This window comes from Stenella coeruleoalba (genome assembly GCF_951394435.1).
Source record: "Stenella coeruleoalba genome assembly, chromosome: 2".
NCBI classification, from domain to species: Eukaryota; Metazoa; Chordata; class Mammalia; order Artiodactyla; family Delphinidae; genus Stenella; species Stenella coeruleoalba.
Genome location: NC_137147.1, coordinates 154,509,097 through 154,536,080, shown reverse-complemented (window position 1 = coordinate 154,536,080; position 26,984 = coordinate 154,509,097). Strand labels below are relative to the sequence as shown.

The 26,984-nt window shown below is 40.7% G+C and overlaps 1 long non-coding RNA gene across 1 annotated transcript; it reads right to left on the bottom strand.

Moving 5' to 3' along the window:
• Positions 1-6,497: 6,497 nt before the first annotated feature.
• On the bottom strand, positions 6,498-26,833 carry LOC307182184. Its single transcript, XR_013827144.1, has 4 exons — positions 26,131-26,833; positions 15,022-18,065; positions 9,370-9,484; positions 6,498-7,321 (listed from the first exon to the last, which is right to left on the bottom strand). It is a non-coding gene; the product is annotated as an uncharacterized lncRNA (long non-coding RNA).
• Between the last annotated feature and the right edge of the window lie 151 nt (positions 26,834-26,984).

Here is a 26,984-nt window from a genome sequence, read left to right as displayed (position 1 = left end):
ATAAAATAGTACTAAAGGTAGGGGGGAATGTTGAAACAAAAATGAGAAAACACTCCAACAATATAACCAAAGAGAGAAAAAAGGAGATTTACAGGCTCCCGTGCCAACCAATATTTTTACAAATCAGAAGGAATCACTAAAACAGATTCGGCAAACACAAAACACAAAAGATAACTGAACATTTCACTTTACAGTAAAACTGCTCATTACATCTCTTCACTAGATTTCCTTACTCAACTGGTTGTTTTAGCACCATGTGAAAACACAACATAAATGCAGGGATATCATCTCACCATAGGGTGGGAACCCTACCTGCAGGCAGTTTCTGGCCCTCAGTTTATTTCATGTAATCCAGAGAAGGATTACCAAAAGGAGGTAATTCATGCTTGCAATTGCAAATTGCAATTGTATTTCATGCTTGCAATTGCAAAAGAGCATTATGGTGTTAAACCCCTTAACAGTAATATGGCAAAAGGCCACAAGGTGGTGATGGTATACTCTGAAGAGACCTCCTTCTGCAAAATGAGACACACACACCCACATATACCCTCACCAATTTTTCCTTAACAAAAAATTGACTTGGGGTGTGAAGGAGAGATTTGAAAAACACTAACTTTAGATAGTAATCAAAACACTTCTTATAAAAATATTTAGAAATATCCATTTGTTTTCTCTTTTTTCCCAATTAAAAAAAAAGCAGTACTTTTAAGACTGGCAAACATTAAGGAAATATTTTTCAGCTATAAGCACTCTGATTTTTATGTATCTACTGATAAAATGATACATTTAAATAAAGTAACTGTTACCTTCTGGGGAAATTTAGATTTTTTTCTTGTGTTTCATAATATGAAATTTCCCTAAAGAGTCCAGTGAAGATTTCATTTCTTTGACTGCAATTTATTTCGTTACTCATTAAGGAAATGACAGGTAGGGTTAATCCCATACCTTAAATGGGTGCGACTATGTAAGGTTAATTATGATTCATATAGGGACTTCCTGGTGGTGCAGTGGTTGGGAATCTGCCTGCCAGTGCAGGGGACACGGGTTTGAGCCCTGGTCTGGGAAGATCCCACATGCCGCAGAGCAGCTAAGCCCATGCGCCACAACTACTGAGCCTGCACTCTAGAGATCCCGAGCCACAACTACTGAGCCCACGTGCCACAACTACTGAAGCCCGCGTGCCTAGAGCCTGTGCTCCACAACAAGAGAAGCCACCATGATGAGAAGCCCGCGCACCGCAACAAAGAGTAGCGCCTGCCGCAGCTAGAGAAAGCCCACACGCAGCAACGGAGACCCAAAGCAGCCAAAAACAAATTAATTAATTAATTTAAAAAAATGATTCATATATATGTATGGATACATTTAACTTTCCAACGTGCAAACACACATGTATATGTTATACTTTTTATCTGCTACTTAACCTGCTACTTAACACAGAAACAAAATTTGGATGGGGGAATAGGGTAGAATCCTGGGCCTAAAATCCCAAAGAAGTAATTAAATGGAAAATAGCCTAAAGGTTATTTAAGAGCCATAAGATTTTATTTCCAAAAACAATATTAGTCATTAGAAAAAAAATTTTTTTCTATTTAGCATCAAGTAAATTCTTAAAAAAAAAAAAAACTTAAGTACTAAATACTGACCTGAAGCTAATAATATGTACAAAAATGTCATAAAAATATTCTTACCTTTGACTCTGTAGTTCTTCCATATCAAAGAATTTATCTTAGGAAAATAAGAGAGTCACCTGAAGATTTTCAAGGGTGTTTGTTATAACATTGTTTATAGAAATGAGAAATACTGTAAACACCATAGTAAGAAATCGATCAAATAAATTATCAGACATTTATAAACTAAAATACTATGCAATCATTTAAATTATGTTTTTCAGGGCATTGTCATACACCAGTGAAGGGAGTATAAAAATAAGAAACCGTTTAAAGGGACTTTGGTATCATCTATCTAAATTGTGGAATACTCTTTGATTCAACATCTCCTGACTAGAAATTTATCCCAAGAAAATAATTTGACAAATATGCAGATATATATGGACAAAATATTCACTGAAACTTTGTTTATAATAGCCAGAAATTGGAACCAATCAAAACACCCATCAATGGAGAACTGTTCAAATAAATTATAATGCAGTCACAGAGTGAAGTGCTAAGTAGCAAGGATTAGGTAGATGAATGTGTTTTGAAGTAGAGGGGCATAATATATTGTTGGATTGCCAAAGCCAATGGGAAAATTGGATGTTTTCTACAGTATGGAGGTGCCTCAAAAAAATTAAAATAAAACTACCATATGATCCAGCAATTCCACTTCTGGGTGTGTATCTGAAGGAAGTGAAATCACTATCTCAAAGAGATATCTGTATCCCCATATTCATTGCATTGTATTTATAATAGCCAAGACATGGAAACAACCTAAGTGTTCATCAATGGATGAATGGATAAAGAAAACGTGGAAAAATGCACAATGGAATATTATTTAGCTACAAAAAATAAGCAAATCCTGCTATAGACAACATGGATGAAACTTGAGGGCATTATGCAAGTGAGATAAGACAGACAGAGAAAGATAAATACTGTGTGATCTTCCTTATATATGGAATCTAAAAAAAACCTGAACTCATAGAGAGTAGATTGATGGTTGCCAGGGTTGGGGATGAGGGGACACAGCAAGGAGAGAGTGGGTGAGAATGGTCAAAAGTACAAAATTCCACTTGTTAAGTCCTGAGTATGTAATGTACCCCCCATGGTGACCACAGTTAACAATACCATATTGTGGGCTTCCCTGGTGGCACAGTGGTTGAGATGCAGGGACACGGGTTCGTGCCCTGGTCTGGGAAGATCCCACATGCCGCAGAGCGGCTGGGCCCGTGCGCCATGGCCGCTGAGCCTGTGCATCCGGAGCCTGTGCTCTGAAACAGGAGAGGCCACAACAGGGAGAGGTCTGCGTACCGCTAAAAACAAAAAACAACCAATACGATATTGTATATTTCAAAACTGCAAAGATTGCAAATCTTAAGTGTGCTTACCATACACATACACACACACACACACACACACACAAATTGTAACTATTTGAGGTGATGGATGTGTTAACTAATATTATTGTGGTAGTCATTTTGCAATATACACATGTACCAAATTACTGCTTTATACAGTTTAAACTTACACATTAATTATATATCAATAAAGCTGGGGGGAAAAAGGAAATTGGATGTTTTCTATGTTTATGTAAATATATATTTAAATATACAGAAAATGTCTAGGAGGATATAGCATAGTGATGTTCTGGTAAAAGTTTAACAACCAGTTTTCCAGGGGGGAAAAATAATCGTTGATAGGTGGTGTTTGCCGATCTCCACAGCGTAAGTACTCCTGCCATGGCTGATTTCAAGCTCTTGATGTATGCACACAATTAGCTTAATGAGCCAGTGTGAGCAGACTCCAGCACATCTCTATACCCCTCGGAGGTGAGATTATGAGAAGACTTTCATGTTCTACCTTACTTACTTCTGTGTTTGTTTGCATTTTTTACAACAAAATTGCACCACTGTTGTAATCCACACAAAAATGAATAAAAATGCCAATTTGACAAAACAAAGATTTTTAAAAGAATATTTAAAGACATGGGAGGATGTTTATGACACTGCCAAGTAAAAATTGTATGTTTCAGAGAAGTATCCTGTATTATCTCAATTTCATTTATGTGCATTCCTTTGCACAGGAAAATGTCTGAAAGAAAACACGCCAAAATGTACATGGTGGTTATGGCTGAGTGATGGGGTTCTGGGTGATTTTATTCTTTGTTTTACTTCTCAATATTTTCCATGTTTTCTACAAATGCTTTTATAATTATATAATGCTTTCATAATCACAAAAGACATCATTATATATAAAATACATAGCCCTGCTGTCACTGCTTAGAAAGCAATTTCTTCCCTTTGGGATTGCTATTACTACAATCAGAGCATGTGACTAACTTAAAATGTGGATAAATGGAATCTCTCATCTTTTTCCCTCTCTCAAAGCTAAAAGGAGTAGTTAGTTTTTATTTATGTGGCCCAAGATCTGGAAATATATATATATATCCTAACTCTTAATAGAAAAATTTCCCAATCTCTTACTTTGTCAGTTACTGCCATAGCCATTACCCTAATTTTTTTTGCCCACATTATTGTAACAGCCATTAGCTTCTCTCTCTCTCTCTCTCTCTCTCTCTCTGTTTCCATTTCTCCCCTAAGTCCAGTCCATACTGTAATTAGAACAGAGTAGGGAGATCTACATACATGTTGCCATAAGATTAATCATCTTACAATATGATTTTCCTTTTCATTTTGCTCAAAAGTCTTTAATGGCAGGTGGCAAAAGAATATTTACAGCATATTCCATTTCTGTAATAATTATATAAGCACGATTACCATATGTACAGAAAAAAATCTGGAAGAATATATGTCAAGCTGATAGCAAAGCTTTTCTCTAGGAGTAGTGGAATTATAGGGATATATTTACATTCTAATTTTTATATCACTGAAATGTTTTAAGAAAAGCCTAGATTACTTTCATACTGCAAAAAGAAATACCAGTGGGGATGCAATTCTTGATGAATTATCACTGCCCAGAGGATGAAATCTAAACTCCTCTCCTTTTGTCCAAATGCCGGCCTTCAAAATCCACCTATTCAATAAAACCCACCCAATTTACTCCATACCCCTCACAGGTTACTCACTTTTCTGAATTTCTACAGCACTTCCTGTCTTTGGTATTTATCTTTGTACTTTAGCGCACATTGGGTCATAACATTATGTAAACTGTTTCTTAATTAATTTACAGATACTTGAGGGTGGAGTTTATGTTTATTCTTTATGTCCCCCCAAAGTCTCTAAACAATGTTAGAGGCACAGTGGATGGTCCCTAAAAGTTTATTAAATTGTTTTGAAACCCAACATCTAAGTAATTGAAAAGGGTATGAAAAGTTGTTTTCTTAGGGACACCCACAGGAAAAAATCTGTCAGGAAGAAAAGAAAGAACAAAATGGGATATATACATACATATAGGCTAAATAAGGGGAGCAGTAAAAAGAAAATATAGAAACATTTGAGATATAGGATACTGTATTAGTTTCCTGTAACTGCTGTAACAAATTACCACACAGCCTGATGGCTTAAAACAACAGAAATTTATCCTTTCACATTCCTGGAGGCCAGAAGTTCATCAGTTTCACTGGGTTGAATAAAGATGCAGGCAGGGCTGTGCTCCCTCCAGAGACAGTAGGACAACATGTTTCTTGCCTCTTACAGCTTCTAGTGGCTGCTGGCACCTCTTGGCTTGTGGCCACATCACTCCAGTCTCTGCCTCCATAGTCATATTGGCTTCTCTCCTATGTGTCACATCTCCTGTTATCCTATTCTAAGGATGCATGGAATTGCATTTAGGTCCCGCTCAGATAATCCAGAATAATCTCCCCATTTTAAAATCCTCAGTCATACCTGCAAAGTCTTGGAATTTTTTGGTTGTTTGTTTGTTTGCCATACAAGGTAATATCCACAGAGTCCGGGGATTAGGACATGGACATTTTGGGGGAGCCATAACTCAGCCTACCACAGACACCTGTCAGAAGGAGTTCTCTTTCTAAGCAGGAAAGCTCTTCATGGTCCCCAACCCTTCTTTCTCTACTCAGTTCTTCCAATTTCAAGGCATGACATAGAGAGAGAGTCTTAAAATTCATTAAACTTCCAACTCTAAAAACTTGGTGCAATAGCTATCAGGCCACTAGGGATAAACAGAGGTCTAAAAGCAGTAAGAACTTGCAGGAGAAGAACACTAAAAGTCCGTATTTTTGGCTTCTGAACACAACAAGCTTAGAAGTGACGGCCCAGTGAAGTCAAGCACTCTAAGACTAATTTGGTGAAATCATTCATTGCACATCTACAGTATGCTATCATCTCCTACAAAAGAAGGATACAAAAGACTTGGAAGACAACTCCAAGTCAAAGAGTTTACAATCTAATGATTGGCCTTGCAATAAACAGTTAAATGGAGAAAAAAATATGACAAAGCAGCCTAGATTTTTGATACTGCCCTACTTCGGAACAGATTATGAGAATCCAGGCTAAGACCAACACAAAAGAAGCAGGTCGGTCTCCTACTGTAGTTACATAATTCCTGTGGGGAGTGAGGAATTGGGGCCATCTCTCTGCAGGTGAAAATATGATTTTATTCACTATGCAAAGTAATGCATATGTTCTAGGACAATGTCAATATTTAATAATTTCAAAAGTCAAAATGGTGTACCATTTGGGCAGGACAAAAATATAGGCTTGCATAGGCAAATATGAATTTGCTTTGAGATTAGATTGTACCTCTTGGTATACTAATACAACCTATTGCATCATATTGGAAAAAGATAAACACATTAACTTTCTTGTCCTTTGGATGGTAAAACTAAATATCATTCTCTTCTATGAGGGAAAAAATTTAGGTCTCATGCCAGAAAAAACTACTAGGGAGTTTAATTGTTTTGAAGAGTATACTATGTAAAAAGAAAAATTAATATAAAGTATAGAAACCTTGATTATGTTTCAATCCAACAAACATGTGTAGTCTCTACTATGTGCAAGGCCTCCAGGGAGAAAATAAATGAAAAAGAATGGTACCTGTACCTAAGGAACAAGTTTCCTGTCTCCCAGCAATGATAATATGTCAGAACAGGATCTATGTCATAAATACATACAAAGTTCTATTGGGGTCCAGAGGTGGGGATATTTACAAAGACTTTGGTAGGAGGTAGCACATGAAGTGTACTTTGCAGGATGTAGGGCTTTGACCTTTGGAGAAGCAATGAGATGACAGACCAGGCAGAAGCACCAGCATGAATAAAGGCTCACACGTAGAACAGCCGAGGGCATATTTGAAGAATAGCAAATAATCCATTCTTATTGGGATCTGGAGATACCTTTGAAGTATCTTCCTATGGGAAAAAGTCTAGGAAATTTAGAGGCAACTGAGGTTCTATTTAAACTGACCTAGCAAGATTAACAGTTTTGATAGGAAGAGAAAAAAAGGAAACAGGGAAAAGAAATTGGAAGTATTAAAGCAAGATACCCTTTTTCTAAATATGCACAACCATATCTATATTATCCCAAAAACCCCACTGAAAAGAATGGTGAGCAACCTGTTGTGTATTGACCTGTGTGAGCCATCTTGTTCTGGTAGAGGAGATGGTGGCCATCACAGATAAGGAATGGGCTGAGCAGGCAGCTTTGGCTCTTTTGGCAAACATGAATTTAACAGACATGACGTCAGAAATAAATCTAGTCAGAAAAAAGAAAAAGAAAAAAAGAAATAAATCGAGCCCCAAACCAAACTGGAAGTGAATATCAGAAAAATGATTCTATTAAAAATGAACTTTAGGGAATTCCCTGGTGGCCCAGTGGTTAGGACTCCATGCATTCACTGCTGAGGGTGCAGTTCAACCTCCGGTCGGGGAACTAAGATCCCACAAGCCACGCGGCATGGCCAAAAAATAAATAAATAGAATAAAACTTTAAAAAAATGAACTTCAAAGAATGAATTAATGGTCTGCCACTTCTTCCTCTACCTTCCCATCCTCTTCCCTCTCCTTTCTGTACAAATCAGGCCAAAAGTCAATTCATGGAGCCAAGCAAGGTTGGTGTCCTTGGTGGGGGTGTGGAACTGTGGTGGCTGAAAGGTGTGAGGAGGGCATCTGGGTAAAAGGTCAGCCAGGTGCAGGTGTCAAAGCCCAAGACAGGTGAGAAGGGCGTCTGTGTGGAGGGTGGCCTGACTGGGATGAGGAGCGTGTCCCCCCCACGGAGAGGGAGACCGGTGTGGTATCCTGAGCATAGTGAGAATGGAGTCCCTGCAGAGGGTTAGCCTGTGGTTGCCAGGCGTTGGAACCCAATGAGGGTAAGATAGCTATCCACATGGGGAAGGGGGAAGGGAGAGGAAGAAAGGAGGCCTAGTGTGGGTGCAGAGATCAAGCTGGGTAAGGAGGCCATCCATTGAAGGAAGGCCATCTGGCACAGGGTGTCAGAGTCAGACCAGGGTGAGGAAGGTGACTGTGCAGGGGATGGTCCAGCTTGGGGCATTGGAGCCCAAGCAAGCCCAAGCATTGGAGCCCAAGGCAGAGCAGCAGCCCAGTGCAAGGTGAGGAGGTGTCCACACAGGGGGAAGGGGTAATCACAGGAGATTATTTATGCACAGAAGGACTGATGAAATATAATAGTCATACTAAGGATAATGGGAGTTACATTTGTTACTGGTAGAGATGGTAGTTACATATATGAATAATGAAAAAACTAGAATGAACTAGTTGGTATTGGATTGAAATTGGAGGTATCAGCGTGAACTCATGATTTTGAATATATATAGATATGGAAATATAGATGTAAAATGTGTTTGTGTAAACATAAATGTAAATTTATATACATAAATACATATATACATATACATACATATATTTCATATATTCCCTAGATCTGTCTGCTGAAAGGGCCTAAGAACAGTTGATACCTCAATAGCAATGAGCACATCTAACGCCAAGATCTTAGTTTCTGAATGCCATTCTCTGCCAGAAGGAACCAGAGCTCCTTGGAGAAATGGCTGATTCCAGGGCTGGAGCAGGAAAAGTACAAAATAAGCTTGGACTATCTCATGCAGCAAGCAAGGAAGTGCAAAAGAATGATGGAGTTATGTTAAGAGAATAAAGAAGCCAACTTGAAGAGGCGCCCAGTGACCAAATGTGGAACAGTCTAAGTGTCAAAATAACGACAGTAATGGGTTACTGTCCACTGAATAAAATAGGAATTCCTTGGCTAATAAATTTTAAAAAGAATAACTAGGAAGTATTATGAAGAATGGGATATTTACATAGCCTCAAAGTACTTCCCCACAAAATACTTAATTACAAGGCAGATGCCACCTTAATCAAGTTAGCATCACCAGTGACACGACAAACTGAAGTCATGTGCCACCTAATAGGATACAGTGAGAACATGGCATCACTTCTCTAATCGTTCCACCAAAGATAACCTATATTTAGTCATCACAAAACCTCAGACAAACCCAGACTGAGGGACATTCTACAAAAATAAGTGGCCGTAATCTTAAAGAGTATCAAGGTCATGAAAGTAAAGCAAAGACTAGGGAACCGTTCAAAATTGAAGACTGAAGAGACAGCTAAATACAACGCACAATTTCTGGGCAGAGGACATTACTGTGACCATTGACAAAATTTGAATGGGGTATGAGGATCATACAGTAACATACCAATGTTAAATTCCTGATTTCGATATTGTACTGGGGTTATCTAGATGAATATTCACTAGTAAAATATACATACTAAAAGTATTTGTGATAACAGGGCATTTTCACAGTTCAGGCTCTGCAGGAAGAAGACTCTGAGTCAGAGTTTAGTGTCCAGGATGTTTATCAGGGAGTGCCTTTGGGATCGACACCTGTGGAATAGAAGAGAAGGAAGCAGGCTTAGACGGAAGGAAAAGCAGGCTGCATATAAGGAAAGCCCAGTAGCCTGAACTGACCCCATGAGGAGCTTTGGGGCTGAAACGGTCCTTCAGCATTGTGCCAAACCAGGCTGAAATGGCTGGGCTTTAAAACCACGCCTTGATCAGTTAATGGATGTAAGCTGTCTCCAAAGGGGTGTGAGCTCTGATAAGGCAGCTCTCTGCTGCCAAAAGCCTAAAGGCTGTCTGCTGACAGTGCCCCAAGTAGCTGGGACAAGAAGTCCCTCTGCAAAGGGAAATCTCAGTGGGTCATCTCCACGTTCGTTCCCTGTGCGGCTCCCGGATCTAATTGTTCATACGCATTGAGGAGTAGCTTCTTCAGGTTTCTGATGAGCCTCTCCTCCTGGGGAAACTTAGAAGAGGAAGGCTTGTAGGACAAACAAACGATAGCCCTCTCTGCTGCAGCTGGTCTTGGGGCTGCAATTGAAACTTACAGCCTCCTTTCTCAACCATCCTTTCTAAATTCCTCTCATTCTCAGCTACCACTCCTCTTGGCCTCAGTGACTTATGGCGTCATGATCTAGATTCACATCCCAGAGAGGTCTGGGTTCCTGGTCGCCAGGTCCTTGCTGCATTATCCATTTACTATTGCAACTAGGCAAGAGAATAACAAGAGGCACACAAGTAGATCATCCGAGTGCTAAAACAGTCTTCCCTACCCTTATCGTATAACAACAGACCTAAGTCCTTCTGATGATCAGGGTTAATACCCCTGCTAAGATGATTCCTCTACTTCCAGCCCACTCATCCCTGGATACTAGGAGCCCAAAGTACCCAGCAGAAGTTTAAGCTAGTAGTTCAAAGGGACTTTTGCTGTATCCTTGGGTGGAAATATTCCCCTTTTAGAAGCAAGGTCCTCTGACCCTGCAGGGTTCTGAATCGCAGGAACAGGAAGCATAAATTTCCCATTGGGTCATTAGGAATAATGATAAGCAGGTTTATTCGTACTTCCATAGTTTGCTTCTCAGACCCATGTATTCTTCCTGTTGTGGACACAGCACCAAATAAAGATCTTTGATTCAATGTGTTTAATGTATCCAGGGGGATGGCACTCACAGAGCATTGCATCTCAGCTAACACGTCAGCCATACCTTCAGCATGGCACCCCAATACTCTGTCAGGCCAGAAGCTTCAGGGTGTTGCAGTAAGTGATACAATCAGCAGATACCATTGTCATGGGTCCACTCTCACATCTTTTTACTGTAAATTGGGTCCCCTGGTCTGATGCAATGTTATGTGAAGTCCTCTGCTGGTGGATCAAATATTGTTTAAGCCCAGAGTGAGGCCTGAAGATAAGACTTTTAAATCCTTACCCAGGGCCTCCCTGGTGGCGCAGTGGTTGAGAGTCCGCCTGCCGACACAGGGGACACGGGTTCGTGCCCCGGTCCGGGAAGATCCCACATGCCGCGGAGCGGCTGGGCCCGTGAGCCATGGACGCTGAGCCTGCGCGTCCAAAGCCTGTGCTCCACAACGGGAGAGGCCGCAACAGTGAGAGGCCCGCGTACCGCTAAAAAAAGAAAAAAAAAATCCTTACCCAGAATATTTGTCCATTCCTGTCAGAACGAAACATTCTACCTTTCAGTCAACTTGCCACCAACTTGTTGGTTGGGCTCCTTGAGGAATGGTGCCATATCAGGAGCTCAGCATTGATCTCTTTTGCTGTCAAGGTAGACATTTGGCAGAGGCAATAACTGATAAGTGGGAACCCATGCTAATGGGCCCAGGATAGCCTCAATGTCTGCCACATGGCCACTTCCTTCAAGTATCCATTGTGCCAGAAATGGTGTGGTCATTGACCAAGGGGGAATCAACTGGCTGAGTCATTTTATATTGAAGGATTTACAACTGCCATTTTGCCTTCTTTTCCATATGCCATAGCTTTTTTGCTCCTCTATTCCTATATTTTGCCATCTTTTGTGTTAAAAAGATATTTTCCAATGTAACATTTTAATTTCCCTGTCATATATATATTTGAGTTATTAGTGGTTGCTGGGATTATGATTAACATCTTAATTTATAACAATGTTGTTCAGATTAATACCAACTTAATTTCAATACTATTCAAAAACTTTGCTCCCAAATAGTTCCATTCCCTACACCCTCTTTGTTTTCTTTTGCTTGTACAAACCGATTAGTACCCTTATTGGCTGCCCATCTACTTTTCAGCAAGTGACACCATGTTTTATTAATTATCTCCATAACTCTGCAGGTCAGGGGCCCCTGGTTGCCACTTTGATCTTGCTGCTTATTATCATAATTGCATCCACATGGTTTCTGACACGTGTGTGACGCCACCTGGTTCAATTATTTCTGGGTTGTATTAACTCCATTGCTAATAAGGAAGTCAGTTTTATAACAGCATCGCCTACCATCATCAGTCCAGCCTGCAAAAGAGAGCCGCTACTGAACTTCATAGTGATTCTGGTGCCCTTTCACCAGCACATTCTTTATTGTTTTGGTAGATGGTGTATCCTCCAGGTCCTCCTATGGAAGAGTCATCTGGTGGGTTTTCTGGCCTGACATAGTATAGCTATACCAACATGCCCACTTCCCTGTGTCCTTTTTCAAAAATTGCGATAGTATTACATACATAAAATTCACCATTTTGAAGTGCACAACTTATAGGTTTTTAGTATGTTCACAAGGTTGGGCAACCATCACCACAAACAATTTTAGAGTAGTTTCATCACCCCAAAATGAAACCCTGTGTCAGTTAGCAGTCATTCCTTATTCTCCCTACTGACAGCCCCTGGAAACCACTAATTTACTTTATGTCTCTATGAATTTGCCTACTCTGGACATATCATTAAATGGAAGCACACAATATGTGTGGCATTTTGTCTGCCTTCTCTCACTTAGTATAATGTTTTCAAGGTTCACCCATGTTGTAGCATGTATCAGTCTCATTCCTTTTTTTTTTTTTGCGGCACGTGGGCCCCTCACCGTTGCAGCCTCTCCCGTGGCGGGACGCGCAGGCTCAGCGGCCATGGCCCACGGGCCCAGTCGCTCCATGGCATGCGGGATCCTCCCGGACCGGGGCACGAACCTGTGCCCCCTGCATCGACAGGCAGACTCCCAACCACTGCGCCACCAGGGAAGCCCCCTCATTCCTTTTTGTAACTGAACAGTATTCCATTGTACAGGTATAGCAAATTTCATTTACCCATTCATCAGTTGATGAACATTTGGGTTGTTTCCCCCTTTTGGTTATTATGAATAATGCTCCCTTAAACATTTGTGTACAAATTTTTGTGTGGCCGTTATGTTTTCATTTCTTTGGGGAATATACATAGGAGTGGAATTGCTGGGTCTAATGGTAACTTTATGCTTAACTTTTTCAGCAGTTGTCACACCGTTTTCCAAATTGGCTGCACCATTTTACCTTCCCAGCAGCAATGTATGAGGGTTCCAATTTCCCCACAACCTCACCAACACTTCTTTTTCTTTCTTTTCAAAAATTTTTTATTATAGTCATTCTATTGGTGTGAAGTGGTATCTTATTGTGGTTTTGATTTACATTTCTGTAATGACTACTGATATTGAACATATTTTCATATGCTTGTTATCCATCTGTATATCTTTTTTAAAGAAATGACTATTCAAAAAAAAAAGAAATGACTATTCAAATCTTTTGTCTATTTTAAAATTGGGTTATTTGTCATTACTGTTGAGTAAAGTTTACATATATATATATAAATTCTGGATACTAGACTGTTATCAGAATATGATTTGCAAATATTTTCTCCAATTCTGTAGGTTGTCTTTGACTTTCTTGGTGGTGTCCTTTGAAGCACAAAAGCTTTTAATTTTGATGAAGTGCAACTTTGGTTGACTGTGTTTTGTGTCATGTCTAAGAAACCATTGCCTGATACAAGGTCACAAAAATTCACTCTTACTTTTTTCTAAGAGTTTTACAGTGTTAGCTCTTACATTTAAGACTATGATTCATTTTAAGTTAATTTTTGTGTATTTTGGGAGATAAGTGTCCAAACTCTTTCTTTTGCATGTGGATAGCACCATTTGCTGGAAAAAACGATTCTTTCTTCATAGTATTTTTTTGGCATTCTTGTTGAAAATCCACTGCCCATAAATGTGTAGGTTTATTTCTGGACCCTCAATTCTATTCCCTTGATCTACATGTCTATCCTTATACCAGTACCCCACTGTTTTTATAGCTTTGTAGTCAGTTTTGAAACTGGGAATTGAACCCTCCACCTTTGTTCTTTTTCAAAATTGTTTTGGTTTTCGAGGTCCCTGACATTTCCATATGAATTTTTGGATCTGTTTGTTAATTTCTGCAAAACAGCCACCTGGGATTTTGATAGGGATTACCTTGAATCTACAGATCAATTTGGAGATTAATCTTCCAATAAATGAACATGGAATATCTTTCCATTAATTTAGGTCTTCTTCCATTTCCTTCAACAAAGTTTTGTAGTCTTCAGTGTATATGTCTTATTAAATTTACTCCTAGGTATTTTATTATTTTTGATTTCCCTTAGTGTTTTAATCCTTTCCTCTACCATCTGCCAAGACATTTATGGCATTTTGATATCTCTTAGCATGGGTCATCACTTTTTCCATGCTTCATAGGAGCCATCTTACTAGTAAGTTTGCACCAATTCCTGGGGTCTTTTGACAGAGTATAAATCTTATATTTTGGGAGAATGTACCCAAATTGTTTTTGAATCTTATGTTCTATCCCCCTTGATCAAGTACCCTCAGAATCTAGTCCCATGTGTATTCCCCCACCTCCTGCAATCCATGCTGGTTAAATCTTTTCACTCCTTTGGGATGTGGTTTCTTTCCTCCCTTCTCAGGCCTAGCATGCCCCCAGCTGGATTATGCTGCCACTTAACCCTAGTTATAGATTTAGTGGACAGGAGGGTTGGTGGGGGACGATCCTGAGGAGACACATGTTGTATTGCAGGAAGAGGCCCTGGCATTGTCTCAAGTTAGGGGCGTGTATGGCTCTTAGTAGAAAACGGTGGCTCACTTCTGCAGGCTCAGAGGATCAAAAGGAACCTGGGAATATAAGATATTGGGGGGCATCAATTCAAATGTCTCCATCCCATGTGTCAGGGTCTCATTCTTTCCCAACAACAGCCCTGTCCTTGGATTAGGAGACCTAGTTTATTAGTAGTTTAACCTTCTTTGGAGCTTGGCCACACTGATGATTTAGTGTGGTCTGGTCCTCAGCCTTCTCTGCACTCCCTCTGCAGGTTATGAAAGCCTCTTTACCAAAGAGACCCTCTGGCTTTCATACTTGGCTTTCAGTTGCCTGCTAGCCACTCTCTTAGCTTTTTGTTTTCTTCTCCTAGAGCTTTAATAGAGCTAAGCAATAACCATCCAATCCCACTGTCCTTATAGTTACTATTTTCTCCATATATGGTATCAACTAATACATTCTCTTTCACTAGTATACTATCCCAATTCACCACTGGTGAAAGTGTTAGTAACTGTACTGTTACCTTATGCCAAGGACTATCTGTGCTCCATCCATCACCAGTGATGAGGTCCTCATACCAGCCGGGTAGTGATCCAGCTTCAAAACCCCATCTTATCATCTGCTTTCTTGATCTCTCCTGGCTCCAACTGTGGCAGTTTGGGTTTTCCAGGAAGCAGACTCTGAGACAGACTTTAGTGTTCAGGATAATTATGAAGGCGAGCTCTTGAGATCCATGTCTATGGGTTGGAGGAAAGAAAACAGAATTGGGCAGAGGAAGATGTTGATCTGAGATACAGGCTGATAAACTCAACTAACCCCATTGGGAGCTCTTGAGCAGAAATGGCCCATTGAAGTTGCCCTGCACAGGGCCAAAATAGCCAGGCCGCTCTATCCTTCCCTTGATCAGTCCTTGGATTTGGGCCACCTGGGAAAGGGGCATCTCCTTGGGCAAGGTAGCTCTCTGCAGATGAGGCCAACCCTGAAGGGAATGACAGTGGACAGATGCTTGTTGACCCCACAGTTGAGCAACAAGTCCTTCCTTGAAGGGTATCTGGTCAATGCATCTCAATTTCCACCACAGGTGTCATGCCAGCAACTTACTCTCAAATTAGTCAGTTAAAAAAAAGTTCATTATGCTATGTGTACAACTTTTCTGTAAGTTTTAATACTTTCAAAATTTAAAAAAACTTTACAAAAATGAACATGCTTACATAAATTAAATGTGACTTAGGAAACACCTAGAAAAAAGCCTTCTGTTGCTGCTACAAAGAAAGAGGAATGGTGTTGAAAGATGAAAATTCATTTGAATGAGTAAAATATGGATCACCAGAAGAGGTAGTGGAGGTAAGAATGAAAAGACAAGTTGAGGCTTCATCCTTGCTGATACAACATACTTCAGAATAGGGCGATAACAGAAAATGCCTATTTCATCACAGCTAGACCTGCCTTTAATTTCATCTCACCTCTTCTGAGTAGGTAAAGCCTCTTCCAGATTATCTTTAATAGTTACTGTTTCCTACCTCCCTCTTCCTTTTGCTCCTTTCCTCTCCAAGGCCATCATGGAACTTGGAATGTGAAGATGTGAGTCTTTGCTCAGCTTCCCATACTGGGATGAAGATTATTTTTAAAATTAATCTCTGAGTCACAGAGGGAGGAGGGAAAGAATCATTTTAATCTCTTCCTTTTCCCTCCTTCATAACCTGCTGTACAGCTAAATCATTTTTTAAAATCTGTCTTTTTTCCTCTTCTCCAAGAATCACTTGCCTTTTATATTTCCTTTGGAAACAGTATTTATAAACCTTCAGAAGCTTCTAAAACTGGAAGAAATTTTTCTTTGCTGAATGGGCCACCAGCTAAAGGAGATTTCCGTAAGCTGCTTTCATGTAAGTAAATCTATTTCTTATAATACTGATTGTTGGGATCTGAGAAGTTATATACAGTTCCTCCTCCTCCCCTTCTCACTATGCCATCAGCTATACCCTGTCTGAACTTTCCCTTCGTCTCTCCTGGGCTGCATAGAAGACACTCCTGTTTTCTGTGGGAGATGCAGGCAGAGACTCTTCTGGCCTTCTACCTTTGCAGCATGCTACGGCATGTCTCATGTTTCACTATTTGACCACAATTCTTTGAGGGATAAATAAGCATAGAAACAGTGAAAGCTACATTAAAAAAAAAAAAGTGTTTACAAATTTACATACTAAACGTTGAAGAAAAGCCCTGCTTAACTAAGTTACTCAGAAAATGGGGACAAAGTTCTATGTTGGGTAAAGTAGGCACTTAAAGAATATCTGTGGAATGAATTGAATGAAAGAGAGAGCTGCCTTAACTTTAGGAAACCGTGGTTTAAACAGGCAAGCTTCTGGGTGGAGATATTAATAGCACCACTTATTTATACAGTCGTTTAGCATTTTCAGAGTGCTTTCACACACATTATCTCATGAAATCCTTGGAACAAACCTGCAAGGGAGGAGAGGCATTTTTATGATAAGATTAAATGACTTGCCTGTACCCTAACAAGTGGCAGAACTGGTGCCAGTATGCAGGTCTGCTGACTACTGTTGGTTCCCCAATACCAGATGGATTTTTCTGATTTCAGAGTAGAGTCCTCAAGGATTACTGCTAGGGGACTTACTTAAAACTTTTCATAGACTGTTTGAAAGTGGGCTCATATAAGAAAAGTCACAGGGGCTTCCCTGGTGGCGCAGTGGTTGAGAGTCCGCCTGCCGATAGAGGGGACACGGGTTCATGCGCCGGTCCGGGAGGATCCCACATGCCGTGGAGCGGCTGGGCCCATGGGCCATGGCTGCTGAGCCTGCGTGTCCAGAGTCTGTGCTCCGCAATGGGAGAGGCCACAACAGTGAGAGGCCCGCATAACGCAAAAAAAAAAGAAAAGTCACTAGGCTGAGGTGTCCTTAAGCTTTCCAGAGTAGTAATCACCAAGCAGATCAATCTAAATTGAAGATAAATAAACAAGGCTATGTGAGTGGACAGAAGTATGGCAAATTAGTTTCATTCTGTACTGATTTTGGATAATGCATTTAGGTTGTTAGTCTGAAGGACACTTGAAAGATGAGCTTGGAGCTATGTTTTATTTCAAGAAAAAGAACCATGAGTTATTGTTGACTGTTTCTTAAAGTCATATAGCAATAATTTCCAAGTTCTTAGCCTCCTTGCTAAAAACATGGAAAACAAAACTGAAAGCACTGTTTTGTCCTACATTCAACAAAATGATAATGAAGCTATACCTGGGGTCAAGCATCTAATTCTGCCCCAAAACCTTAAAAAAGAGCCTAGTCAGTATACCAGGTGAGAGAAAAGAGCAACTAAAATAATCAAACAGATTCCCTAAGAAGAAAGTTGCTTTAAAAATAGGAGTAAAGGGCTTCCCTGGTGGCGCAGTTGTTGAGAGTCCGCCTGCCGATGCAGGGAACATGGGTTCGTGCCCCGGTCCGGGAAGATCCCACATGCTGCGGAGTGGCTAGGCCCGTGAGCCATGGCCGCTGAGCCTGCACGTCCGGAGCCTGTGCTCCGCAAGGGGAGAGGCCACAACAGTGAGAGGCCCGCGTACTGCAAAAAAAAAAAAAAAAAAAGGAGTAAATAAGTGGATATTTGAAGGAAATTCTTATTTACCTTTCTGAAGTTTATGTCATAGAGGTCAATTATAATATTCAAAAACACTTCGTTTTCAACAAACATTTTATTGGGAGGACACTATATTCAGATACTATGCCCCACACTAGAGTTTACAGTAACACATAGAATTCACAGCCATTGTCAGAGAATACCAGACCAGACGAATCTTTTGTCCAACTCAGCACAGCTTTTCTTGTGTTCTTTATGAATTGGCATCTGGTTTATAGTGCAGTCTCTTGGGTTTGGTTGGTATGTGTTGGTTGCTAGAGACCAATCAACCATGGTGAACCTGCAATCAAGTTCTTCAAGCTGCAAATCTTTAGGACTGGACTCTTCATACCACCCAGAGAATAAAGTGAAGTTATTACTATTAATAACCTTCTCGTTAATGTTGAGTTGTTTATCTGGGTCTTACAGACACCATCCTTCTCTGTGTTCTCAGCATTTCTTCTGAGCTAAGAAAATAAAGATAGTTCCTGTATGACTGAGTTATGTTCCCAAAAGTTGACTTCTTAGTTGTTTGAAACTGAAAATGCATTTTCCCCAGAGAAACAATGTGACAAATACTGGTAGGTCCTCAGGCTGACTGTTAGAAGCCCATTTAGGCCACAAGCAGCTTGATTATGAGAGGATGAGAACTGTGACCTACAGCATTGTTTCCATGGGAAAATGTGCCCCAGCAGCAGAATAAAGACTTCCTTCCTCCCCCACTTCCTACCTCCATGAGCAGAAGCCAGTGTGTTTACTACAGGAAATGCAGCTCCTGCCTGAGGGCAGCTGGGCACTGCAGCAGCCTTGGATGCCTGGTCCATGGGGCAGAGATACTCTCTCACCTCTCCTGACCTAGCTCTGTCAGTGAAGACAGTGGGGTCAGGTGTGGAGTCTTTCCCTGATCCACCATCTCCGGAGCAGGGCTGTTGGGATTCTTTGGGGGGGTGGGGTGGGGGGTTCAAAGCTGGCTACATAATTTCTGGGGCCTCTTATTCAAAAAGTAGAAAAAAAATGGATGGAGCTAAAGGTACCAAAATATAAAGCCTTTTCCCTTTCTTCTGGTCTCTCTCTCTTGACTTATGGTGTTTAATTTAGATAGTCAATAATCATAACTAATATTTTAAGTAAGGAAAAATTAAAAATTTAAGTTGTCAGCATGACTTTTATAATTAATTTTTATATTGTAAGATGCAAATAGAGTTTGAAATACAAATATGAGTATTTAACTCCTATGTGAAATCACCAAAATGACACAATTTCTATGTTGCAGCTCCTACATGCATATATATTTTGTTCTCACCAGAGCAGTGGAAAACACTGCAGAAAACTAACTTAACGATTATTATTTCATTTCTTGATACACACATTCAACCAACACTCTCTACCTTTGACTTACTGAGGAGTAAATAAGGGCTGAAAGGACAAAAGAAATGTTTTGGCCTAGGCTGTTGGCTAATATGGGGAAGTAACGCAAGAAAGGATGCAATAGGGTTCCTTGATCATTTGTGCTTCCTAGAACGCCACTGCCTTCTCTCTGCGTTTGAAGCAAGTTCTGGTTCCAGTGGAAAGCATGGCCTCTCAGAGCTATCAGCACCCCCAGTTACTCAGTTGTAGATGTAACAAACCTTATACTCACTTGCTTTGTTTCACTGAACTCCAATGCCTTTTGGGTCCACCAGAATTCTGTGCTTATGGGGCCCTAAGAAAGCTATATGTGAATGGGGTGGCAAGGAACAGTGGACACCCATTGCGCCTCTCTTCTGCTCACATGCATACTCTATTGTCCCATCCAAATGCACTACAAAACATGAGTTCAAAGATAAACTTATTAGGAATTTCAAGATGGCAATAGGAGAGTATTAAACCAAGCATGGGGTGTTTCTGAGCGTGTGGTCCTGCATAATGCCCTGGATATGGGGTGGGGTGGAGGCCAAAGGTGGGGGAGGTCTGTGGTAGCCTAGGGTAGGAATTCACAGGGATAGAGCTACACAGGATGGGCAGATGGATCTTAAGCCTCCTGAGGGTCTGGCCATTTCCCTTTCAGAATACCACTCCTAGGGTATTGCTAGAAACAGTGAAGGCTTCAGTCAAGACTCCAGAGGTGGGACTTCCCTGGTGGCGCAGTGGTTAAGAATCCACCTGCCAATGCAGGGGACACGGGTTTGATCCCTGGTCTGGGAAGATCCCATATGCTGTGGAGCAACTAAGCCCGTGCGCTACAACTACTGAGCCTGCTCTCTAGAGCCCACAAGCCACAACTACTGAGCCCATGTGCTGAAACTACTGAAGCCCGTGTGCCTAGAGCCTGTGTCCTGCAACAAGAGAAGCCACCACAATGAGAAGCCCGTGCACCACAATGAAGAATAGCCCCTGCTCGCCAAAACTAGAGGAAGCCCGAGCACAGCAACAAAGACCCAATGCAGCCATAAACAAACAAACAAACAAACAAAAGACTCAAGGTGGGTACTGGTCTCTGGGGATGACATCTTCAGGGAAGTTTCTTCCAGTGGTGGTAACTGCCAGCTGGCAAAATATGTCAAATAGAAGGAGATCACATTGTGGAAGGTAGACCTACTGCACCATATTATATACTGGTTGATAACTTGAGCACTCAGAATAACCAATGTAAACACACCTTCAGCATGTTTACTTAGAGTTAACAGATAGTGATTACCTTCTTCCCCAAATGACAGATAGCTTGACTATTTTGGAGTACAAAAAGGAGGGGAAATGACCTTGTGTACTGAAAGCTGCTTTGCCTCCGCAACTCAAAATATTTATCACTCTGTGGATGGGCTATGGAACACCTTGTCTAATCTTTTATTTGCATTGGTCATGTGCTGGAGGCCCAGGTTGTTCTCAAAAACTGAGGATGTTTATAGAAGACTGTGGTCTCAAGCGTTCAAGTTTCAAAAATACGGACTATCTCCAGAACTCAGGAGCATCTGTTCTCCTTACGCTAATGGGGCTCTCAAGATAGGAGGAAGATGGACAGAGTGAAAATAAGAAAACCTTTGGACCATATTTCCCTAAAGCCAAGAGTGTCACCATCTCTCTGCTCCTCTTAAAAAGTATGCGTGTAGGTGTGTGTATGGCAGGCGGGAGCTACAACTATTGTATTAGTCGTTTAATTCTACCATTTCTACAAATTTATCCGACTTCCACAAAATACTGACTTTCAAGGCAGATAAATTACAGGGAGGATCCTTTGATTACTTGCTATTTTTGTAAAATTACCCCAATAGGTATTTCCCAGTACATTTACATATTTAGTTATATAACCATTGTTCAAAAAGAAAGTGAAGGGACTTCCCTGGTGGCGAGGTGGTTAAGAACCCGCCTGCCAGTGCAGGACACGGGAAGATCCTGTCCGGCAAGATCCCACGTGCCTCGGAGCCTGTGCGCCACAACTACTGAGCCTGCACTCTAGAGCTCGCGCGGAGAAGCATGTGCGCCGCAATGAACAGTTGCCCCTGCTCGCCACAACTAGAGAAAGCTCGTGCACAGCAACGAAGACCCACGCAGCCAAAAATAAATAAATAAATAAATAAAAAGTACGTGTACAGATTGTTTCAGAGATTTTGTTACAAGGAAAGCCAGGTTTTGTCTAAAAAATTTAAGTAGTTTATTGCAGCTTTCCTACAAAATCCTATTTACCATAGCCTAAGAGAATGAAATAATGTTTACAAAGTGTTTACCTGAAACACGTTACTTGATAAATGCTATTACCATTCTCCCAAGGAGTAAGCTCTTTGCTGCCCCATCACGTTAAATGTAGGACCCTTGATCTTCCTTTACAGGTGTCTCTCGCTTCAAAAAACCTTCATGTGATCTGCCTCTCATTGAACTTTAGATACAGCTTCACTGGATCTTGACTGAAAACATTCTCTTCATAATCTTTAACTACAGTCAATCCTCATTATTCGCAGATTGCTTGCGAATTTGCCTACTTGCTAAAATTTATTTGGAACCCCTAAATCAATACTCACAGCATTTCTGACATGCAGAGTGGTGAAAAAATTGTTGCCCTCTGTGTATGTTCCCACTGAGGTTGAACGAGGCAACACTCTGCCTTCTTGTTTCAACTCTCACATTATAAACAAATGTCCTTTCTGTGGTCTAGTTAGCACCATGTTTTTTGCATTTTTTGCTTTTTTGTTGGTGATTTAGCTGTTTAAAATGGTCCCCAAGCATAGTTCTGATGTGCTGGCTATAAATGTAAGAAAGCTGTGATATGCCTTTCGGAGAAAGTATGTGTTAGATAAGCTTCATTCAGCATGAGTTACAGTGCTATTGGTCAGAGTTCAATGTTAATGAATCAACAACATATATTAAATAAGATGTCTTTAAAGAAGCACACATAAAACAAGGTTATGTATTGACCGGTTGGTGAAAACATGACCAGAGGTTTGCAGGAAAGTAATCCTGTATTTCCCTTAGAAGCAATGGTTCAGCAGTTACTAATTCAGTGCTCAAAGTGACTTTACAGAACATAACTACCACAAACAACAAGAATCAACTGTACTTGGCAACCAATTTCTTCAGTGGAAAGTTCTTTTGTTTACAAATCAAATTACAATGTGTTCTTTTAGAAACCATGTCTAGGAATGCAATCATTTTAAATTGAGAGTATAAACATCAACACATAGAAGCTTCTATCAATAGTTAGAGAAGACCTCGGATGTTATCACCTCTTTGCAGGTCCCTCCTCCCCCCAGCAATTTCTTTTATAGCATCCCTGACAGGTGGCCATTGTTTTCTGACTGAATGCTTCCAGTGATGTAGCGCTCTTCACCAGGAGGTCCTGTCCACTGTAGCTCAGTTCCAATATCCAAAACTGTCCTTTCTTACACTGATTCAAAATCTTTCTCTCTGTAATAGCCCTCCTGGTGGTCTTAGATTTGAACTCCAGTGCAACATGGAATAAATCTACTCTCTTCTCTGCATAACAACCCTTCAGCAAATTGCTTTTCTGCACGTTAAGCAGACCCAATTCCCTCATCTTTTCTTCAGAGAAAAAATGGTTTCCACACTCTTCCTAGATGTCTCTTCCTAATGAATTCTGATTTGTTATGCAAGGTAGCTCTTTTTATGTGGTATCTATATTTGAACACATGAGTTCAGAAATCCTGAGCTGAATAGCATAGGTCTGGTGCCCCCGTGAACTGAACACTGTTTTGCATTAACACAGTCTACATTTTGTTAGTTGTTTGGTGACAGCTCACACTGCATGAATATCTGTAACTTATAGTTACATTATCAGGTCAAGCTGTTCCCCAAATCCTGGCCCCTTTCAAATGATTTTTCTGAACAAAGATACTACACTTTGTATTTATTGCAGCCAAATGTCATCTTCTTTAAAAGAAAAATCATGATTTTGAATAACTATTCTGTCATCATATTCTGATCTGAGTTCTATATCTTCCTCAAATTTGATATCTTAACTCAAAACATTGATAAAAATATTGCTCAGGTCTGGACAAAGGAGGACAAATCTGCATTGCTCTTCTTGAGAATTTGAGGCCTCAAGATTAATGTCACTCCAGTAATTAGCACTCTTTGAATCAATTCTCTGCAATTATCTAAACCCATATTTCTCAATCTTATCCACAAAAGTGTCTTGACTTTTTGAAATGACCAACATCTTTGTTTAGTAATGTAATAATCCTATCAAGAAAGGAAGTGGTATTTCTTTGTCATGATTTACTTGACAAGAATCCATGATGACTCCTATTAACTGTTATATTTTCCCTAACATATCATGTTCAATGATTTACATTAGAAAATTTCCAGGAATTGGCATCAAGCTTAGTGGTCTTATTTCTAAAATCCGCTTTTCCCTTCATCTTGAAAATCAAGATATTGACAGTTTATTTTCATGGGAAGATGGTCATCAGAATGGAAAAAGATAAAATAAGTAGTCTAATGAGGGAATTTAAACTCAAATAGGCAAAATGGGAGCAACTGGGTAATTCAAGACTTTCCCCTCATGGAGTCCAGTTGATCTGGCTCCAAGAGTATCACTTGTATTGTCATCCCCATTCTGTGCCCAATCGAGACACATTCTCTCACTTTCTCTCATGCTTAAACCAGAGTTTGGATTGGGTTTTCTGCCACTGTAACAAAAAGAATTCTGACTTATACAGGAAAGGGCTCCTTAAAGGACATTAGAGTATTGTTACCAGTGTAAAGCAGACTGGGTACAGAGCAGAAAACAACAATGGATCCTCCTGCCCTCTTCCTGTTGCCAACCTCTTGCTCATCTAATCTACCCTTCCCATTCATAGCAGAATTATCACTCTAAAATACTAGGTGAATCATCTAAATTCCTCTCCTTCTGCCTTTAGCATAAATCCAAAAGTTCTGGCATCCAAATAAGGCTTTCTCAACTGGTGCTAACTTGCCTTCATTCCCCCAGGCCTGTAAGACTTTTTACCAAAGTGTGCCCAGCACATTCATGACTTTGTACACTCTGCCCTCTCATCCTGAAATTTCTTTTTTCCTCATACTTCCTGATGGAATCAAGCCCAGCTCAAATGCTCTGTCTTCTTGTTGGAACTTTCCTGATGTTCCCAGTCCTTTATGAATTGTTCCTTCCAACAAGAGCAGGTAATTTGCATCTCTGTTCGGGACGCACTAATCTCAAGCTGCCTTATGGTGTACTTTACCTGTTCCTTTCCTGCATTCTTCCACTACAACAGTGGCTTTCAAACTCTTTTTAACAATAACATAGCTCATAGCAATAATGAGCAATAAACAGTGCCACTGTAATCCAACTGGCACATTTATAGATACCTTATAGTTCAACAATTTTAAGAAGTACTTCCTCCATTTTAATATCTCTGAGATCAGGATGTAGCAATAGGGTATCATTATTTTGATAGTTTTCGCTTTCTTCATAGTACATAAAATAACGGTCTGTCATAATTGATGACATTTTAGATTTGTTGGAATATGATACATAACCAAAACAAAAGTTTCACAAAAGTGTTTACCCTTTGTTATAGACTATGGTCTCTAGTTTGGTTTTATTTTCTCTATTTCATTAAGAAAAAAATGCAGATCATAATCCACCAAAATGATTTCACTGTGTATGGCAGTTTGAAAAACTGAGAACTTAAGACTACTTACAGCCGCACAATAGGATTAAGAACTAAAACCGACTACCTCAACATGACTTTACAACCCTAACATCTGCATAAACATGACTTCAATCCCAAGAAATTCTTGTCTGAAAAAATGAAGTTGCAAGTAACTTTATTGCAGTTTCAAGACCTTCCTCAAAGTCCATTTGACTGAACAACAGACTACAACCGACCTAGCCTTCATCAGGGTAAACAGCCCCTTCTCAACAAAATTACTCTTGCGTTTATCAAACCATTGTTGACTTTTCTAGGTTTGCTTCAAAACTCTCTCCCTCCTTGTGTCTACTAATCCTAAAAGATTATATAACAAATTTAGTCCCATCTCAATCATGCTTTCATTGAAAGACCTGTCTTAAATTAATCCTGACCCTCTGAAACCATCCCACTCTTGACCTCCCTCTTTGAGATGCTACTAAGACTGTCAACACAGTGGTTTCTCTTACCTCCTGTAATACATTTGTCTTTGCTTGATCAACAGGTTATTTTCGTGGTCTTTGATGGAAGTTAAGAGCTGACACATTATAACCTCCTTGAGCGAAGGCACAGTACTTATCCTCTACCCCCTCCTCCTAGTGATCAAACATTGATGGATGGGGGAGGAAAAGATGTCTTAGGAATCTCAGGGGAGCCTAGAGCAGGGGCTGCAGGGATGTACAACGGTCACAGGGAAGGAGCTCTTGTTGCAGAAAGGCTGCATCCAGAAATAAGAAATCCTGTGGTTAGGACAACCTTCCCCTTTCTCTTGGTTTTGTCTACTCACTGTGCCCTCCACACCTGGTATTCAGATGGTATTGTTTTAAATATAAAAAATATAAAACATTCAAACTCCATCCCAACCACTTAATTTCAAGCCACTATGTTACCTTTGAAGTGGTCTTTGCCTCGTGCTTGAAGCTTCAGCATGCGCATAATAATGGATAAAGGGCTGCCAAACGTTTGGTTCTCATCAGGAATGGTGAATAAGTCATTGAAAAAATATGTTGACCTGCGTCTCTAATTTTATAAATACCTACATACAATTCACATAAACACTAGATGGCTTCTCGGATTCAGTAAGCCATGATGGATAAAATAAGCTTGCTTTTCGTCCAAGTGAGCCCAAGAAGGCACCAATCTACGTTTCCCACTTATCTCACAGTACATTCCTGCTCAAATTCTACACTTCCCTCAAACTGGCCTAGTCCCAGTTCCTGCAACAAGCCAGGTGCTCTCATCTTCCCTGTCTTTGCTCATTCTGTTCCCTCCGAAGGAACAGCCATCCCCTCACCTCCTCTGGTTTCATGGGCTCCTCATTTAGCTGAAAGGTCACCAGTGGCAACCTCATTTAGAAGCCTTCCTTAGCACCTGACCTTTAACGGTTTGCCTTGTTCGATGGCTGCTGTTTTCTAGCCCATATATCTTCGGGTCCATCCTCCCAGTTCCCCGGAGACGGGGACAATGGCCTATTCCTCTAGGTTGTCCAGTACCTTGCACGTAGTAGGTACGCAGTAAACGCTCGCAAAGAGTTTGGTCACTTCGCCCTCTAATGCTGGGGCACGTAGAGCGAAGAGGGCCCGTCTGTTTACCTCCACGCCAGCCCCCCGGCCTGGCCCAGTCCAGCCCACCCCACCCCACCCCATCCCACCCCACGCGAGACGCCTGACGAGCCCGCGTGCCTCTCCTGCAGCCCCTGCACCACGCGGAACCCAAACACCGACGTTGGAAATTCCGGCGCCGG